At 51.4% G+C, this 20,577-nt stretch overlaps 1 pseudogene across 1 annotated transcript in view; it reads left to right on the forward strand.

The window, feature by feature from the left end:
- LOC144116092 (homeobox protein extradenticle-like) overlaps positions 1-20,577 on the forward strand; it is a 273,763-nt pseudogene that overhangs the window by 189,220 nt on the left and 63,966 nt on the right. Inside the window, exon 8 of the transcript XR_013311725.1 lies at positions 4,840-5,003. The product of XR_013311725.1 is annotated as a homeobox protein extradenticle-like (transcript). The remainder of the gene's footprint in view (positions 1-4,839; positions 5,004-20,577) is intronic.

Genomic DNA, 20,577 nt, shown 5'->3' on the forward strand with positions numbered 1-20,577 from the left:
CTTGCTGTGGGCGGAGCTTGGGTTTTATGCGCGCATTTCGGTAGCCGGCGATTCCTCGGGGCTCCAGGAAGTCGCTTCGTTGCGAGTGGGCTCACTAGGTGCGCCCGTGGCCCATGGAAACTGCGCCACCTCGTCATTTCCCGTCACGCTCTCATGAATTAGCCGTGTCAATTTGCATCCCAACCCGCTCCTTCCCCCCACCCCACCCGCCAAGAAAAATGGCCCGAGGCGATCGAATGCGCCGCGGCCGTTGCTCGTCTTTGCTCCTCGTGGGGTGCGGAGGAGGCCCCGCGGCTATTTGGATTAATACGTCAAACATTTTGACATTCGTCCGCCCCGCCTGTCCTCCATCCACTTGGCCAGATTAGAAGCACGTGTGTGTGTGTTTTCATTCGACGGGGTGAATGGGGCCACACCAGCGCCGCTCGTGTTCCTTGGCACCCGCGCAGGCATTTGGCGGTCTTCTCCAAGAGGGATTCCGTCGTACCAATCACGGGATGGGAGGCGGCTTGTACTTTGTCTGCGCCGTCTGCTTTGCGCCTCGCTGTGTGTGCACAGCAGTCGGCAGTTTTGTCGCAGCTTCATTGTTTGACCGGACCGCGAATTGGCGAGCTCTGCTTTAAAGCCATCCCCTTCGGTCGCTCACTGCTGCCGGTGGACGCTGATTTGAGTGGTGCTCGTTTGTCCGACCCTGCTGCTGGTCCGAGCTGTCGTTGATGCCGTCTTCACAGCCCTCCTTGTCCGGCCTCTGTCGGCGCTGACGTTTTTACGGCTTGCCGGCGTTAGAGCCAAGATGAGATTTTCCGCCAACTGCTGCCGAAGAGGGACCCTGTGTCCGTTTATTTCATCAAGCGCGGGGTCGTGTGCTGCTCGATGCTGGGCTTTTTCGAAGACGGTCCATTACGCAATGTCACCCGTTTTCTTGTCTTTTTTTGTTCGGTTCTGGTGCCGATTTTCCTCCACCTGGACACCGAAAAAGGGGCAGGATAACTGTTACTTGTGCCCCCCCCCCCCCCCCCCCCCCCCCCCCCATGAGACGCACGCACAGGAATGTGTATGTAGTACCTTGCGGGGCTTTTCTTCAGGGCGGGCCTGATCGCGATCGATGTCCCGTATAAATTTTTTTGAGGGGGACGCCTGAGCAGGGGTTCTTTCTCGCGCCGGGAAAGAAGGGTGGGCGACACGCTTGACACCCTTCGCCCTCCGCTTCCAAGACGAGCCGTCCAATTTTGGCGAAAGCTTTTCAGTGTCTGCGCCAGAGTTTGGGCCGTCCTGGAGGGGGCAGAAAAGTAATAAATAGTGGCGCCGCCTAAAAATTCTGCTAGGTTGACGAAACGTTGTTTAGGAGGGTGGTCCTGTATCTATTTCTCCCGTCGCCGTATTGTCGCTCTCTGCACTAATGAAAACAACCGAGGGGGCAGAAAAACAATGCTGCGCATTGATTCCGGCGCTTTGTTGACAGATTGAAACGCCTTTTTCCCGTGATGGGCTGAGGCCTCCTCCCGTGACGTCGCTCATGCTGCGAGGAAAGTCTTCAGCGCGCGGCAGTCCGCTGCGCTCACGAGGCAGTCGCTTTTTATAAATAACACTTTTGGCTGAAAGCGACGAGCGGCAGCTTCCTTTCGTATCACTGAGTTTACTGTGCTCCCTTTGAAACCTGAAGTTACCTGAACGTAATGCCAGTTCTTACCCTCCACGTGGTGTTGTCGCTCCTGCGTGCACAGTCCAGTCCACATAAAGCGAACGTGATGGTCACGCGTGTTGCATTCGTAGTTAGTGGGCTTGCCCTATTAAAGGCACAAAGTAGCCGTACAAAACTTATTTCTTTAACAAGTCCGCTGTTTCTTCAAAGCAGGCCTCGTCAGGCCATTCTCGAAGCCCTTCGGCGCGTTCCTGTGCTCCTGGTCGAGACCATTGCTCCGAGCGGCCTGCTTTTAAGTACGCGATAATGCCGATTGCGATTGAGGCGTTCACGGCAGCGTAGGTCTGCATCCTCGTCTTCGATCCTATACAAAGATGCAACCGTGTAGCTATGATGCTACCGGAGCGCATGTAATAAACGTGACATTTGCTGTGTTCTTGAAGCAACCTTTGCGCACTTTCAAGAACATCGGCTGCTCTCTGATTTCCGTTTTCATTGATTGGTGTGCGCGCTGCTGGAAGGGTGACGCGTACTCAGCCGTCTGCGCGGGGCAGCGCAGAAGGCGGAATTTTGATTGTACGCCGCTTGACCGGGCGAGCTGTCATTGGTTGATCACCGGCCGTGTGCAGCAGTTCCGCTTTTGCTGCCGCTTTAGGTTCTGCTTTGGCGGAGCTGGGAGCCGCCCTCCGCGCTGACGGGGAGTGCGCGATCCCCGTTGTGCAGAAAGGCTGGCGTCGACGTTCCTGTTGCAGCAGAAAGTAACTGTTGCAAGAGGCTCCCATAGATGGCGCCTGTCGCGCCAGCGACGTATTGGATCTTCGTCTTCCTGCTCACCCGCAGCAGACCCACGTTACTGGCGTCGCCTCTCAAGCTTGTGTCTGCGTGGGCAAGAGGAACCGCGTCATACCCTTAAAGGCTGAGCTTACGTGTCCCGCAATTGTTTCGATGGCGCCTCCTCGTTCTTTATAACCGAGTGGTATGACCACGGTTGTTGGTTTTACGTCAAACCCAGTACCATAACCGTAGTACAAAATTTTGCTCCACATTCGGTCATAATAAGCGAGCGTTCATCGAAACTAGGGATTGGAGTTCTCGGTTCGAACCCCCCCCCCCCAAAAAAAAAAAAAAAACCGATAACAAACGCCCAATTCATTATTGTTTTTTCAGTTACTTTTTAACCTGTAAAGGTCATTATCTAGCGGTCTATTGAGTGCGAGTTACTATTGGTCGCAAGTGAGAATTGGCTAAGTGCAGAAGCCAGGATCGCTTACTTCAGACGAATGCCTGGTGCAGACCGAGAGGCTCTACTACCTCGCCAAGCATCGTCTATTCATAGACTGTTCTGTTCATAGACTGTCGTCATCTTATCAGAGCTGTTGCATGCTTAAGGTGTTTTAACTCGTGAAGTGAGGACAGTAACAACGATTGCAGCCGTTAAAAACCACCGTCAACTCGAAATCTTGCACAGTCGTCACGAAAAGTGGGGATGTTCTGGAAGCCCTCCTTCTGGATTTCGGCCGCGGTCAGTTCTTCCTTCACAGCAACAGGAAACTTTGTTCTGCTGAAGCGTTCCCTGCTATCACAGTTCCTAGTGTGTCACGAGCAGCAAATGAAGGCGACTGTTGTAGGCATGAATATTTGCGCTTTCATTACTTACATTAAACGGCCCTTTCTAGAAACCCGACAAAGATAAACTATACGTGACTTTTGAGCGCAGAGGTTGCCTTATATGTCAGCGGGGAAAAAAAAGTATTTCTTCCGTGAGTAATACTGTTTGCGTTCTGATATAAACTCTGGAGAAGAAGAAAAAGTCCGCCGGATTTAAAAAAAAAATGGGTAGGGGTAATTAGCATTGCGAAGTCATGTGTACCAATGAGAACGCAGATAGGTCTCTACTTCGTGCCGACATCGTCCCTTCAAATGTAAGGCGCGTGTACAGTACTCACGGATTGAAATAGGACATTCGGAGCGCTAGCCTTGCAGTGCCACGCAGGCATGTGGTAAGCCACAGGCCGGCTCATTGGCTACTGGAAGGAACAATTCTGCTTTGTAGATGTTCTCCCTCTCGCGCCATACCACAATGCACCACCTTGGTTCCATGAGCGTCTACGGGCGGCGCTCCATGAAGCGACGGCCACGCGCTCCGAATGTCCTATTTCAATCCGTGAGTACTGTACCTCGGAGCGGTGTGGATGCGACATAGCAGTGACGTCACAGTGGGCGCAAGCGCTTTCTCTCGGCTAAGCAAAAATGAAAAGGCGGCTCCTGGATGGGAGCTCTCCCTCTTGCAAGGGGCGGTATAGTGCACACAGCGGAGCGAGCTCGCGTCTCTTGGTTCGTCGGACGAGGGGGACGCGCGGCTCCATTAGCCCTTCGGCGCCTTTTCGCCTGGGGTGCCTCCGCCAAATCAATGCCGGCTGAAGGGAGTCGTGGCGAGTGCTTTCCCTAGCGCCTTTCTCATTCAAAGTGAGGCCGGCTTCCCGGCTAGGGAAAGTGCCCTCCCTTGTATTGCCACAGACGCCGCTAAGGACGGGGAGGCGTCGCAGTAGGGCTCCCTCGATCCCGTCGGCGCCCCCTCTCCGTTCTCTTTTTGCCCTTTGTTTGTTTGCTCGCCTCCTTGGATCCTGCGGCTGCTACACCACTTCTCAGCCTTTAATGTGATGGGAAGTATAAGCCGTAGTAGTACCGTTGCGGAAGTTCCAACTAGCGTCGCCTGCTACGCGGGCACCGTGTAATTACAATCGCCACAGTTTGCGTCAACCGCTTTCGCGAAATTTGTACGTGTGCGAAGCAGCCTTCTTAAGAGATAAATTGTGCACTCGCGAGCCTGTGCTTGTATTTGGTGAATGCTACGAATCAAAGCTAATGCTTTGCGAGGCCTCGGAAAGGCACGGACGCGGGACGAGAGTAAAAGGTTGTTGGTGCGTGAGCTAATTTTCTTCTCGACTCTCTCTCTCTCTCTCTCTGAAACATTCTAATTGCGGACCGCGGCAGTTGCCTGTCGGCATCGGCTGCGGTTTCGTGCAACTTCTCGAGCCTCGTGAACGCTTTTTGGGCGCGTATAATGTGTTTCCCCGATTAAGCTGAGGTCGCGCGAATCGCAGTGGTCAGCCTCCATCGGGGGCTTCTTGGCCTTGGTAGTGCGTGATGCCGCCGGTGCCAATGCGTTCCTCTCTTTTCTGTTTCCCTCCCTGCAGCGGCCGGCGCGTCAGCCTACAGCATGGTGCCGACGACGCAGGGTCAGCAGGGTCCCATGATCAGCCCTCCGCCGCCGGGCGCGCCGCAGGACTCCATGTACAACATGAGCATGAACGGCGGAGACTCCTACCAGAACGCCATGGGCGCCAACGTGCAATCGCAGGTACGTGCACACCCCCTTCTTCACGTGTGCTCTCCCTTTCATTCTGTGTAAGCGCTGGGGTATCTAGGCGTGGCGTCTCCTGCTTACAGCGGTGACCCCAAGGACGCACTTCGATGGGGACGAAAGTGCTGTGCGATGTCAGTGCACGCGGTCGAAATTGACCTCCACTACGGCGTCGCGCTAGTCGTTCTAGGACCCCATAGAACCAAGCGTAGTATTCGGTGTTGATAAGTCGGAGATATGTGTCTGTTCCGTGTTATAGTCGAAGCCCGTACGGGTAAATTCGCAAGGAAGGTGCTCGTTTCGCCTTGAAACAGCGCTGGACCTTTCAAGTCGGTGTGAACATTCACCGGCTTTTGTGCTTTTGTTTTCTGCTGCTTTTTGGCGCCGCTACCGTAGTGCACCATGCCAGTATTTGGAAGGCCTCCCGAGGACGGGGCGGGTGGAGTTTCCTTTTCAGGCATGAGCTGAATGCGTACTTCTCACCGGGCTGTGCCGCCGTAGGGAGGGGCGCGTTGAAATGCAGGTCTCGCGGCCAAAGGTGTCGCCGTGCGCCACTGTAACAGCAGGACCTTAGCTCGGGGCGTGAGCTTCTTCCAAGTGGATGATGAGAGTTTCAAGAAGCTGGAGCGAGACGAGCTGGCACTTGTTCGGGAGAAGAAGGCGCTTTTGAAGAGAACGCTAATGTGGACGGCAGCCGGATCAGCGTGCTCGCTCCTTCCGCCGAGAAGAAAACGCCCGGGTTGGCGGACGACAGAGAGGACGATCAGGAGCGCCCTGTTGCGGCAAAGCTCCCTCGGCTTAGCGGCGCCGCAGCCAATTCGGTGCAACTCCGCAAAGGCAGCGTCCCGAAAGCGGATTAGCGGCGTGTGCTGCTGCTTCTCCTCCTCCTCCGCATGCGAAAACAACCTTTACTTTTTGTTTCCGCGGGAGAAGAGAGGCAATAACAGGGGCCCCTGAGGATTACGGGAGGCGACCGACTCCGGCGTTAATCCTCGGTTACGGGTTTTTCTCGGAGGCCGGCGTCCATTAACGGGCGAGCACGCGCAAGCTCCCCCCGCTTTTTATTTTTCCCCCGCTGCTAACAAGCTTTCCTTTGTGCGTTGCCGTTTACCCGCTCCAAGTTATTTTAAGGAGGCACGCTGTGTTTGAGGCGAGGTTTTGAGAGTCGGTGGCCGCGCGCCTGTCTTCAGGGCCCACGTGAGAGAGGACTAACCGTCCACGCTTTGTTGTCTCCCCTTCCTCTTCCTCCTCCTCCGATAGCTCTGCAATTTGGAGACGTGGGCCTGAGGCAGCGGCGGCGGCGATCGTTGATGATGGCTCGCGGGATGAAGCTCGCCTCTGCTCTTTGTAAGCTCTCTCTCTGCCCCTTGTGAGAACGCCCGCTGTGTGGATGTCTTGCTTTCTGTTCAGCCAGTGGGATGATGGCACCTGACGCGCAGACTCGGCAGCTGACGCGTTCCCGTCTGACCTCCACGCACGTGGCCCAGCCTCAGCCGCCGTGCACGCGTTGAGCGCTCCTTGCGCTGCTCTGATAGCCTTTTCCGCTGGCGACATCCATTACAGGTCCCTCACAATGCCCGCCAAAGCTAGGAACGCGTGCGCCTCGACCGTCGGTCCTCAGCATGGTCTCTGGTACTTCTCGGAATCTCTCTCGCGCCTTGTTGTGCTGCTCACTGTGTGCACCTGCCTAGTCATCCCCACAGAGTGCATGCCCTACTATTATTAATATTATTGATGAGGGGGGGGGGGGGGGGGGGGGGCGTCTAGTGGTGTTGTTGCTGTTGTGCTTGCCCATGCCGCCGCTCTCGCACACACGTCTGTCCAGAAAGATGTCACCCAGTGCTTATCGCTTGTTTTCTTTGCTGGGTTAAGTGCATGCTTTCTTGCCCCAAATGAGTGAATGCCTGCTTTCATGCTCATTCTGTTGAGTCTCGAGTAGTGCGCTTTCTTTATTTTTTCTGATGCTGTTGTGACTTTCCATGTTGAGATTTCGTGGGCCTTTTGTTGTTTGCTTCGGGGCTGCGCTAGTGTCTCTTGTTTACCTGTAGCTCCAGTTACCCGTGGACGTTGGCACCTACTCGTAGCTGCCAACGTTCACGTGACAGATTGGTGTATATGGCAGTGCCTTGTGGTGTCCCGCTTGCCGCAGGTAGCTGCAGGTGCTCGCATACCTGTAGCTACCTGTTGCCGTGGGCATTGGTTTCGTCACTGTCACTGTTGTCTTAAACCCGACGCCAGTTTTTGCGTCATCGCCGCCTGGGGTCTCACCTTGCTAACGAGGCCCACGTTCGCCCAGCTTTCCCCAGCCCTTGTGGACGACGGTATGGGCTCAGTAGCCTTCTCGAGTTATGCAGGGACAGTGTCATTGTGGCGGCAAGAGCAGTGCCTTAGACCGTTGAGCACGTCTCGGTCGTAGCTAATCCTGTTAGTGGTGTTTGGAGGCCTGCTGCAGTGCATACGCGTTTTAGCTGGTTTTTCCGTGGCTCTGGGAAGATGTCGGCGTGCTTGAAAGCCTCTGGGCATTAGCCGGCATCATTTCCGGGTCCTGTGCAGTGTTTCTGAGGACGCCGTGTGTGCGAGAGAGGCGCAGCGCCTTGAGCGAGACCCCTCTCCTCCTGCCCTCCCCCCCTTTTTCTCTAACGCAGGGCAGCGCCAGTATCGCGTCGTCGTCGCCTGCCGGCTTTTTGTAAAGACAGAGGCACGTTGCGCGGGACCCTCCCTCTCTGTTTCCTTCTTCCCCCTTTCTTTTTCCAGCAACAAAAGAAAGGGGGAAAGGCAAATACGGACACCGGTGTGCGCGTTTGTTCTCTGTGTGCGTGCTGGCGACGGCGAAAATGGGTAGAAGACAGCTGAAGAAGAGGTGGTGCTGCTGACCCTGCGTGCTGTTTGGGACAGGCCCCTGGGGGGGGGCCACCAAGGAGATCCGCTTCTGCGTCTTTCGCGTTCCTCTTCACCGCCATCCAAGAAAAAGACGGAGGTCCATCCCACTGGAAGACTGTGTGCTTTTTTGTTTTGTTTTTTTTTCTGCAAAAAGCGAGCTCCCTTCATCCCTCGTTGTGTGGGGCCTCCTGGACCGCGAGCCCGTGTCCCATCTCGAGGCCAAAGCTTTTGTCCATTGCAGAGCAGCTTGATTGGACCCTTTGCGAAATTGCGCCGTTAGGGCGCGAAAGCTGTGGCCGAGGTTGGGACGGCTCAAATCGGAACTGGCGCACGGACAGTAGTGGACACGCCTGTGTTCTTTTCCTCGGGTGTGCGACGCCTGTCCTGATGTGTAAGATGGGACTGCTCCGAGAGTGCTTGCCGGGCTGCCACTGTTTTTGCCTCATCTTGCACGACTGCAGCTGTGGCACATTTCCCCGTGTGACTCGTGTCGTCGTCAGCAGCAGCCACCGATCACGTCGCGAGCAGCGCAGGCTGACTCGGGTTTTATAACCTCGATTGTTTGGTTCTTTTTGAGTAAAACTGTCGCCCTCTCCCTTAAGCGTGACGCTCACTGCGACGCCCGATGGCGCCGGGCTTCTTTCTTTGCTGGACCGTCGGCCCACTGCTTCCGCAAAGCTTCGCGAGAAGCTTTTTCCTCCGCCGGAAAAGTTCTCGCCGCGCGCATTTCGCGAGAGTCAAAACTGAATCAGTCACAGGTCCGCTTTCGTCTGCATCAGTGCGGTATTTAAAATGGAGAGCCCGAAGCTCGCAGGAGGAATGGTGGACAGGTGTTCCTTTCTAAAGCTGCGGGGAGTAGTAACTCGAGGCCAGTGCGAGGATGCATGCGTCCTACGGAGGGCAGTTGTAGTGGCGCGTTCTAGGGTTTGGTTAACATAATCTGCATGATTGGTTCTCTGATATTTGCTCGGCAGGTTCGAGCCCTGGTTTCGCGCGTTTCAAAAAACAAACATTCGCGGGCGCTGACGAAAGCAGCCGTGAAAAGTGCGCCGAGCAGTAAAGACGGCTGATTATGATGGGGCTCATTATCTGCGCAGCTTTCCTGATTAATTCCCTTTCTCCGTCCAGCTCTCTCGACCCAGTTGCTCAGGAGTCGAGGAGTTTTCTTTCCTCTGCGGGGAGAAAAGTTTTGGCGAGCCGGCTAGTAACGAGCAGCGACACAGGCACGCTCCACTCTCCCGAGCGGCAGACGCCAAGCGAGAATAATAAAATGAAGGCTATCTCATTTTCTTGGGTGTCTCAGCTTGGGCAACGGTTAGAGAACTAGTGCTCGTGCTGAGATAGCAAAGGGTGGGGGGAAGCGATAGGAAGCCGGCTTTCTGGGCCGCTCATTGGGCAAGGCGGTTTCGCCCCCTCTTCTGCCGGGCCAATGGCAGATCCGAGCCACGCCTATTTTCTTGCGCCGCTCTCGCCAGGACCCGTGCCGGCGAGCTTCGCAGAGAGGGGCGCCGAGCCGCGCGAGCGGTGGGCGAGAGGCGAACAGCGCATGCGCACTGTGGGGCGCGCCGCGATCCAGCTCCGGGCCGACACTCGGCCGGGGCTCCGGCGGGCTCGGACGCCGACGGGGTACGTCTCCTTTGCCTGCTCTGGTTTTTGCCGAGAATAAAGAAGGGTCAGTATGGGAATCTGCTCGGCGCAGTTTCTCACCACTGCCTCCGCAATAAACACGTGCACCTGTTTGCGTATAGCCGGGCCAACATTCCCGGGACCTGGTGACAGCTATCGGCGTATTGCTGCAATCGATTTCCAGTGCGCCGCCGTCAAGCGCGGCAATAACCAAGCGACGTCCCGGCTAATTCGATTTGCCTCTCCGCGTCCTCGTATGCGCTTCACGTCCCCGGTCTCTAAATCCTTATTTCATCTCTGGGTGATTGGTGAAGTATGGAAGCACTGACATCGCACAGCACACGGCCCCCGACAGGCTGCGGACGAGCTCTGTTTGGCGAATTCCCGTTCACTGCCATGCAATACGAAGCGCTGCATAGGTGGCAGCGGACGCCGGCGAAGGCAGTGAGTGCCGCGGTTATGGGAGGAATCCACGGCGTCAGCCTTTTCGCTAGACTCCAGGTTCTGCGGCAGCGGTGGTGACGCTTTCTTTTCAGTTTCTTTACACTTCAGCGCCTGCTGTGGTCCCCGTTTAATTGAAGGCAACCGTGTAAATGAGCGACCGCCGGTGCCAGCCCCGACGCAAGCCGGCCGCGTGTGTCTCGCAGCCCACGTCGCGAGCTAGCCGAACGGCGTGAGAGAAGCGATTGGCTGTAAATAAACTCCTCTGATAACAGGGTAGCACGCGCTGTGATTGGTGGCGCTGGGAGGTGTTTCTTTTGGTTTGTTTAGGGTTGAGGCGCTTGTGTCCGATGCTGTCCCCCCCCCCTTTTTTTTGTTGTGTGCGTGTCTTTTTTACGGACGACTGCGTTTGCTTTTCTTTGTGCCGTTGTCGCGTGTGTGTCCGCAGAAGCCGGAGAAGGCGAAGTGTACGAGCAGCTTGTACGGGAGGCTGCTGCGACGAGCGCGTCTGTTTGCTCTTTAGTAGGCGGCCCCTTAGGTGGGAAGGGGGCACCCGGTCGCTCTCTCACTGTGCGTTTTTATCTTCTCCTCCCTCCTGGTTGACCCGATTTGCAGAAACAAGTATCGCTTGTGTATATATGTGGACGATTGCGTTATTGGGATTCCAAGATGAATAAAAGGTTTCAAGTGAAGAAACTCGTCTCTTTCTCGCCTGCTGCTGCCGCCGCCAATAAATAGGACCACAAATGTCCCGTTTATTGTGCCTCTACTTGCGTGAGGGAAAATAGAATGCATTGAATGGCGCCGAGTTGAGGCGCTTTTTCAAATGAACATCGTCACCGGTGTGGGGGCACACTCATCTGCGCAGAAATGGCTGTGGAAAAGAGCCACAGTCTGCGCATTCTGCGCCGCAACTCAAGGTCAGCTTTCGTGGCGGAGATGTTTCGACAAGGTAGCGTCATGTAGGCGAGAGTGGCATATTATGTCGCAGCTCCTTGTTAGTAGTGGCTCTGATATGGGCGGAAGCGTGGGAGAAATGACCTCTCTAAGTTTATGCTGGGCAGGGAGGGTGTACCGGTATAAATCTTCAGGGTGGGGGTTGCAGAAGAGCTGTAAAATAAGTGGCCCATTGCGGACCATAGCACTCACTGGGGCATTAATTTTGCTAGTCTAGAGTAACGGCGCTTTTTTTTTCACCAAGCGTAGAAATTGCAGTCGTACCTAGCCGATTGCACTGCAAGTGTGCTGAATCTTGCGGGCTATCTGGCGGTGTCACCAATGTCCTGCATCTTTAATACGCATCTGTTTTCGGCAGAAACGTATCAGAATACCATAATCTCCCCAATGCTGGCTGCTTTGTCACTCTCTGGACACTCGTAATCCTTTGCAACAACCGAGCTGTACGGCTCAATTAACGGCGTAATGCATCATTCAGCTTCACATGCGGAGCAGCGACGGCGTGAAATTCTGATAGGTAATTAGCGTCACACGGTAGCAGATTTTTTTCAGGAACAAGGCTGTTATTGGTGGGAAAAGCGGCTGGTGACGTGGTACGCTATTCCGCCGTCCGTGGGCATGTAGCGTGGCCAGCGTATCGAGTAATATTTCGCCTCGCATTCTGAGCGCTTTCGTAGCCGTCCGATCGGCTACTTTCTGCATTTATTGCGCTCATGTATGCAAAAATATGCAAGTGCCTCCTCGTGCTTCCACCATCAGCTCTCATTAAAGAGAAGAGGTTCAAGCGGGGCCGGAATTTACCGTCTTTCACTTGGAGTGCTCGTTTTCTGATGCGAAGCTGAAGCATGCAGATGCAGCTAAATTGGTGATGACGGTACACGTGCTTTCGCGAGAAAAGTTTCCTTGCCGGCGTGCTGCGTTCGGGTGTAACGCACCCCGATTCATTTCCCCTAACAGGGGCTGTCTGCGGCCCAGCTTGCGGCGTAGTTGACAAACGCGCGATAATCGGCAGCATGCTTCTGCTAGGCGGCAGTTTGTTGCGCTGCCCTCGCTAGCGTCACGTAGTTGCGCGGAGCCTGTTTGTACCGTACGCGTGCGTTGCAGCGGAGAGAATGCGCCTTCTTTCGGTGAGAGCTGGGGCGTGCTGCACTCTTTTACGCTTTACAGCAGGTGTCCCCTCTGATTGGTCGGAGAGCTGAATACGTCGTGGAGGCGACGGGACTAATGCGGAAGGGACTTTTATTTGCCATTTATTACTTGGTGGTCCTTTATTCTTCGTGTGTCACAGTTCTTACTATCCGCAAAGATATTGCATTCGTCGTGGCTACATCGTGCTCTAGTCGCACTGCAGCCCTTTTCCTGCCTCGTTCGATCGTTCTGTTTTGTCTTTGTAGGAGCTATTGTTTCCTGTTTGTTGGTCACCACTGTGAGTCATCCCCGAGCATATTTACTCATGTGTGCCTTGAAAAGTAATTCAGCGTTACCTATTTCATGTCTGTCGGTGTGCTCGTCTGAAATAGGTAGCGCTGAATTACTGTTCTAGGGGCAGTGCATCGCCGACTAGACCCGCAGCGTGCTTTATAAGCGATTTTTTTCATGTTGCTGGCCAAGACCTACGTTCTCTTTTTTTTTTTTTTTTCACTTATGAGTTGCAAGCTGTTCGTCAGTACCGCTGCATCGATCAAGCTGGCTGAAGAAGTCTCACCTCCCAGCTTGAAACAGTAACAAAATTATCTCACTGTTGGACCTACCTCCGGTATGAGCGCTGTGCGGGATCCGGGAAAACGGCGGTCTCTCCGATGCGAGCGCCAGACCGGACCCAGTTAAGCTTGTTTGAGCTCTGACAGTACCGGTCTCTCCGGTAAGAGCGCGATATCTTGGGGTTGGACTTTCTCTTCGGTTTTTATGCTAGGACCCAGTTTTCGGGGGGTTCTTTTCGGCGACATATTGCGCCGCCTAAATGCGCTTAAAAATCACTTATGTGTTTATCTCAGCCTTTTTGCCGGCTCGAGCTTTCGATTTACCGACGGTTAACGCGTAAGTGGTCGTATCTGTCGAGGATATGTTATCGCCATCACCCAAAGTAACGGCAGTGGAATTCGACTTCCTAGAGGCGGGATGTCGTAGTAGCGTTCAAATGTTGCACTGGGTTGAGGACGACGGTCGCATCGCACTGCGACGCAACTGCCGCTTAGCAGTCTCGTGACACTCATGCATAGTTTCGCGTCGGTGTCCATATATTCAGCGGAGGAATGCAACAAGGTGGGTAATGACAGCGACCAGCGCCTTGCCAGCCTCGCGGTGTGCATGGGCGTGTATGGTAGTGGAGCAGTGCCTCGAAACTGCGCTGCTTAATCCAAAGGTGCCGCCATCTCGCCACGTCCGTGGCTAGCGTACGTAGTCAATTTCAACCTTTGATAGGGTCATTGCTACCTAACAGCAAGCCAGCTGTGGCCTCCGTGCCATGCAATACTCACCTTTTTCGGTTAAAGCCGAATTTCTAAAATTTGATTCGGCGTGCTTTTGTGCGGCGTACTTTCGGGCTCGGCGTACTTTTTTTTTTCGCTTTAAACCTTGAAGTCCAGCCCCCGGGTGTATCGGACACGGATGAATCTGTTTGGGCCCGGTGTCAACCTGTTTGCTGCAAATGGGACTGGCATAAAACTTGTTTCTTCCAATAAAATCCTATAAAGCGGCTCACGTTATGACTCGCGGTATACACACAGTGGCCATATCGGCACGTTATCACACATTAAATACTGGATTTCTGATACTGGTAAGATTTCAGGTAAGAATGTCGACGATGCAAGGAATTGGCAGTGTTTTTTTGGATATTTAAAAATGTCAACTACCCTTTAGACCAGTGTTCGTTGAGAAAACGATGAGACCGTATGGCACGAGCATCGGCGTTGTTTTTAATAGGGCGATTACACTGTCATTGTCAAATAGGCGAATGCTAGAGGAAACGTTTGAAGTGATGCTATTTCAGTACATTAGAAAAGTTGGGGCAGCTGCCGTGAGGCACACCTTATAGTACTGAGGACCTGGCAGAAGCAGAGACCAATTGTTGTCGGTGTGCTATTTATTCCAAATTCCGTTAAAGGTCCTCTTTAGAGGTTGCTGCATAAGAGGGGGGGGGGGGGGGGGGCAGTAAAAAATAACTCGTCACAACCTAACGCTCTAAAAACAAAGGGAAAAGCAGCGCAAGCAATGACACAACAAAATTACAGGGTTGAAAACGGGTAAGTCATCAAAATTTAGCGCAAATGCATGGCTACGTACAGGATCTATCATGAATCGCCAGCAGAGGCGCATCTTCAGATCAGAAAAGAAAAAAGGATGGCAACATCATGAGTTTGGATTTTGATCTATGTTATTCAGGCTCGGTAGCGGCATTTGGTGGAAAATAGTTCCACTCAGTGATCGTTAGTGAGCTGTGGGAAAACTCATGTGCGGCATGTGGCACGCTTAACTGCTCTAGGGTGATCAAGGTGAGGAAAATAGGCTGTGGGTTGTGAAAGAAGACGTCATGAAGCGACGAGTGATGATCAGAAGCCGCATTTTTAGGCGCCAAACATTGACACCTAAAGGTACATTTTAGCCGCCAAACGGAGAAAAATAGGCACTATAACACAAGTTCGGGATAACAGTTAGTGCAGAATACCTTAGTAATCTGCGATTCGCTGATGACAGTGCCTTGCTAAGTCACGCAGGAGATGAAGTGCAAAGCATTATCAATGAAGTAGGGCGCCGCGGTGGCTGAGTGATTACGGCGCTCGGCTGCTGGTTCGAAATACGCGGGTTCGATCCCGGCCGCGGCGGTTGAATTTGGATGGAGGCGAAATTCCAGAGGCCCGTGTACTGTGCGATGTCAGTGCACGTTAAAGAACCCCATGTGGTCGAAATTTCCGGAACCCTTCATTACGGCGTCCCTCATAGCCTGAGTCGCTTTGGGACGTTAAACCTCATAAACCATTATCAATGAATTAGACATGCAGAGCAGAACGATTGGTCTAAAAAATAACATGCAGAAAACCAAACTAATGTCCAACAGTCCCGGAAGGAAGCAAGACATTAATTCATCTGTGTGGATGGAAATCGGTGATCCACGTTTTGCAACTAACGACATCGTTGTTTGCAGTATTACAATTCCTTTCATATGAGAACAAATACATTCTAATCGCATTTTAACAATTAAAGCAATTGCTTTCAAGGATATGGGCTAGAATCAGCCATTAACCGTCCAACCCTTTGCGTGGATAACAAATTTGGTACATACATTCATCATGCGCGTTAGCATCACTCATCATTACGCCATTGCGCTTCGCTTCCACTTAAAGGGCCCTGAAAAATGTTCCGAGGAGAGCTCATGGACTCGCTCAATCACTGCATTGTGTTGTCATGGACACCTGAGCCAATCATACACTTCTACACGCAGCAGAGAACCCACAATCGCGCGCAAGTTGGCTAGCCCTTTCCGGCGACTTTCATGCTCGCACCGCTGCTGCGTATACCTGTTCAGAGATAGCTATTGGTTCGATTCTTTCACACATCAGGTAGCTACCATGACCGCGGCCAATAAGCGGCGTAGCTCCGGAGGCCCAGGAAGCTGCGCCACCGGAGGCGGGGCCTGCGGAGGTGCGCCGGCGTTTATGCGTTCAAAAAGCGACGAGAGAAGAGGGAAAGACGCTGAAAGTCAAAATTTTGGCCACGGATAACTCAGCTTCTGTCAAGCGCATACTTGCTGGGGGATATTTGTGAAGCGGCCTCGTTTAGCATCCCAGGCATACCGCAGTTTTGTTAGAGCCCCTTGACGTAGTTTCTCCATTCTGCCTGCTCTCCTTTATTTCCGCTGCCCTAGCTCAGGTGCCGCCGCCGCAGTGATGGCAGACGCCGGGGTAAGGAAAAATCTTTTCTTTCCGTTTTATTATTTTACCAAATAAACCACTAGTACTACTACTGTTAACTTTACGTTTACTATGTAGCCCAAGGAGAAAAGAACACCCAACTGCAAAGTTACAAAACGACAATTTGATCCCTAACTGCATGATCGCTGCAGAAAATATTGAAATGGGGAATGAAAATCAGCTCCTAGCAGCTGGTAGCAACTTCGCAAAATAGTGGTGAATTTTAAAGTAATTTCTGAACAACACTTCCAGAAATGCTCTAAGTGAAATATAAAGGCGAAACGTTCACCGAGCCTGACAGTATCGCTCGCGCATTAAGTACTTTCTTTTCTAATTCACCCCGCGTTGACACATGCTTACAGTCATCGCCTTGTTCCGCTTTCATTTTTTTCCTTCGCCTACGACTTCACATGTGAATTTAAAACCTGCAACCTGCGTCCACATGCATCATGTCACTGAAAGTATTAAAGTCGTCGCTGACGTCTCCAGAAGCTTCTAGGCTCGCAAAAGTTGGAGAGCCTGCAAGTCCTGGTCGCAGCACGGGACCATAATGTCCCCTTCAGCGCCTGGTGGGGTCGTCAGAACCGATCTCTTCCACTACCGATATTAACGTTCTGTGACCGACTGACTCACCGAATGCGAAGTTCCCAGTGGGCGTAGATTCTGGGGTCCCCTTATTTGCCCTATCAAAAAGTTTGGCTTTAGATTAGCTCAGGTAATTCAGGATATACAAAGCGAAAACTATCGACGTTTTGTTGTGTTCATTGGCGTTGGCCTTGAGAACGTTCTGGGCGGCGATGATTTTGAGGACACAACTGGATTCCTGGGTCACTGGGCGCCTCAATCGCGCTTCGAGGTACGCGGCGGTGGTGAGATAGAGAGAAGAGGGCTGCATGCATGAGCGCTGACAGCGTGGTGGCAGGCACGCGGCACTGCAGCAATGGGTCGCAGCGTTCATTGGGTGAGCAACCTCTCGCGATCAACCGTTAATTTAACCGCCACCTGCCAGGGTGGGCGCGCTGCCTATCCAGTGTGCGGAACGCACTCAACGTTACAGACGCCAAGCCGCGTCTAGTTGCCCGATACTCCACAGATTTCTCTTTCTAACCAGGTTGAATAGTAGTTAAAGAGCAGCTTATTTTTATCCAGCTGAGGCTCGCCTATATCCCGTGGTCAGGCAGCGGCTGTGGAGCCCCGGCGCAGCGACGGCGAAGTCACGGGATGCGTTGCTATGGCAGCGGTTTCATGTCAGGTGGCGTCACGTTTCTCAGAGCCGAGTTTTCTCGCCCCTGCCGGGCCAGTTAAGCTTGCGCTTGAAAAGAGGCGGATAATTTTTTTTTTTCTCACTCGCGTCGAACTGTCTCCCTGCTGCCTGTTCTCCAGCGCATATTCAACGGCAGGCAGCTTCAATCGTGCATCGTAGCTTCATGTTGAGTAATAACTACGCAAGACGCGCGCGAAGTCATACGGATGCGACGCTGAAATCGAAACTTTAGAGAATGTGCGACTAGATTGGATGCTGCCGCCGCATTCATTCCTGCTATGGCGAGATTTTGGGATTGTAGCCATTGCATAGCGTTTTGAAAGTGCCGTATTCGCATAGCGCGATCCGCGTTCCAACACCGTGGACCGCATCGCGCAGATGACCCTGAGGAATGCACGCCTGCCACTGTGCAGGCCTAATTCGGTCCCCACGAAGGAGGATTGAGCAGCGCTAAAACTGTAATAACTATCCTCTTTCTCTTTTAGTCATCCATTTTTCTTTAGCATAGTTGCTAGGAGCGGCAAAAGATGGCGCGTGGTAGCCCGTCATTTTTCACCGTATACGAGTCACACCGACGAAAAATCTAAGAAAAAAAAATGTTGCTTATACACCGAAAGAATACGGTATATGTCTGCGCCAGAGGGCGCTTTCGGCTGCTCCGAAGGCTGCTGCTCCAAAGGGACTTGGGGGAGTCGCATCAATGTGAGGGACGCCACAGTGAGTTGAAAGCTGGTTATGTTTCCGTCAAGACAAGTTGCCTGTTGACGTTCTGTAGATATGGGCGAAATAAATTAAGACAGGCACTGCGAACACAATACATTTCTCATTTATGAAGCAATATTCCGTGACTCAGGAAATCAAATGGTTTGGAAAAATTTAATTTAAAGAGCATCGTAATCCACGTTACTCGTTACATTAAGATTGAGTAGACTAGAAAAAAACTATCAGGGTCTATTCGATGAAATGCAGCTGACATGCGAGTTTCGTATGGTAATTAAGAAATTAGTTGTTGCTGCACAACTTCCACAAGGTGTTTAAAGCATGTAAAGCTGTTGAATTCTTGAGAAAGACAGGCGCCCGATATAAGTTTGCCATTTATATTAAGCTCTCCTAATTTGTTGGTTTTAATTTTCTGAGGGAAAACTTCGTTTAGAAATTTCCAGAAACTATTATGGTTATTTTTATTATTGTTCAGAAACAAGTGCACTTGATAAGCAGCCTTGGCGTACTTCTTAAATATGGTTAGGTTATTTCGATATGTTTTGTACACAGAAAGGCCGTCAAGGTTGCGCGTAGTCATAAATCGTTTGAAAAGCTTACTCTTGCGTTTCAGCTTGCCATAGTAAGCCGAAGCTTATCTTGGCTTCCGAATTTTGGTACTAGTAGTCCTTGTTTTCCAAAGAAAGCAGCACTCGTCATAAATGGGGTTTAACCTTGTGATAAAGGCGTTACAAGATTCATCGGGAGAGCGTAGATTGAAAATTAACTCCCGGTCTACTGCAGAGATTTTCTAAAGGTGGAAACGTTCTTATTAGTGATACACTGAAAGATGAACACTTCTCAATCACATTTTGTTAACTGCGTTAAATTGGAGTGTGACACGAAAGCATCGGAGCGATCACTAACATCTGATACCGTAGTCCCAGCACATTTTAGAGGGCGGGCAATAGCAGCTATAAATATATCAACAACGCTTGATGCTGTTTGAGTAAGCCTTGTAGGCGTGGTAATTACATTCCAGAAACCATTGCATGCGATTTCTTGAAATTCGCAAGTAGGATGAGAGGATTATGTAATGTGAATATTAAAATCACCGCCAAAAAATAGAAGACCGTTCTTTCGTGCAGGTATAGTCGAGTAAAGTATAGACGAATGTTCGAAAATGGTCGAGAATCCCAGGTGGCGGCCTATAGACGAATGAGGCAAATTTATCATTTGTTTTGGTACTAAGCACTTCGTAGTCGGTAGTTATAACTGATAATTCAGGCAACAAATTAGTTTTAAGATCAGTTTTGAGCATATATTGCAACACCACCTCCTCGCGAAGGACGCTTTGCAAGAAGAGTATGAAACGAGGGAGTAATAGAAAATCTGCCTCATTTAGCAGCCCACGTCTTGGATTAACAAATGAACGTCAAAGTTGCGTTTAAGTTCTTCAGGAACGCAAGCAACGTTTTCGCATTTATTTCCGGTTGACCCGACGTTCACTTGTGTAGCGCCGAAAAATTGCCTGTCAGTAATTTGCTGTTTTTAATTGCGGTTGCTTCGTTGCGCAACCCGGAGGAGGAGGAACGCTGAACCGAAACCGAACAAAGCAAGCGCTCCAGGAATGTTATTCGAGATTTCGAATACTAAACTTTAGGATCGAATCGAATGTCGTATACTTCGCACATGCCTAATAAGTTTAGGTGTTACTGTGGCTTTCGTAATGGGCTTTCGCTGTGTTGGTTTTCTTTCAAATGCTTAAGTTTACTATTGCACATTATTTAAAATAAGCTCTTACAGCTTATTTATGCCTCATTTAAAATAAAATAAATAAATAAAATTTTTCATAAGAGGTCCCACTACAGTTTTCCACTACGGGACCTCCTCTTTCTGTTGCACATGTCCAAGCCTTGTATTTATGATTGATAGTAAACTTGAAGCTGTCGGTGACAGCGCTTCGCGAAGCGGGCCTGTTTCCCTCGTAAGTGTGAAACAGCCTGTGGCTCATATCTCGATTGCGCGTGTTTAAAACGGTGCTCAGTGGGCGCAGTAATTTGCGTAAATTATGTAGTAGTAAGAAGTCGCGAACGTCGGCACTGTGTACCAAGAATGCTGTAGCACTCGAATAGCTGCCGTGTAAGGGACGATTAGTTATCAGTGCAAACAAGAGAATGTCATGGATAGCTTTTGATTTCTTGGTGTAATGTAGCACAGCTGATTTGTCGAACGGTAGTAGCTTTTTGGCCCGCACTAAAGTGACTACACCAAAACGAGTGCTGACAAAAGTGAGCTCGAGTTTCCGTTTATATTTGGCTACTCAACAAAGCTCGTCACATTTTCGTTGAGTGCTTTGCAACGAAGTATTTGTCCAGCGCTTGTTGAGGGACATTGAGGAGACGGTGGTCTGGCTAAGCCTAACTTAATCAAAACAGGCCTAATCTAGGGCTGATGTAACCACATCCTTACCGTGCACTTTATGCTCAGTGCGAAGTCGGCGCCTGTTAAGACTCTAGTAAGTCGCTCAAACTCTCCCTTTCACATGAAAGAATAGTGTCAATGCTACAGTGCACCCTCAGTCTCATGTTTTATGGAGGATTCGTTCGATTGTTTTCGAGGCTTATGTTGTTCAAAGTTTGGCGTGTAAAATGGACCTTTTTTTCTCTTGTCTCACAATTTCGGCATTTTTTTTTTCACAAAAATGTTTGTTGAAAGATAACTTTGATCAATCCTGTGAAATCCCCCCATTTTTTTTTTTTTTTCAAGATTGAGGGTGCATTGAGATCTCTTGAAT

This window comes from Amblyomma americanum, chromosome 1 (assembly GCF_052857255.1).
Source record: "Amblyomma americanum isolate KBUSLIRL-KWMA chromosome 1, ASM5285725v1, whole genome shotgun sequence".
Lineage (NCBI taxonomy): Eukaryota > Metazoa > Arthropoda > Arachnida > Ixodida > Ixodidae > Amblyomma > Amblyomma americanum.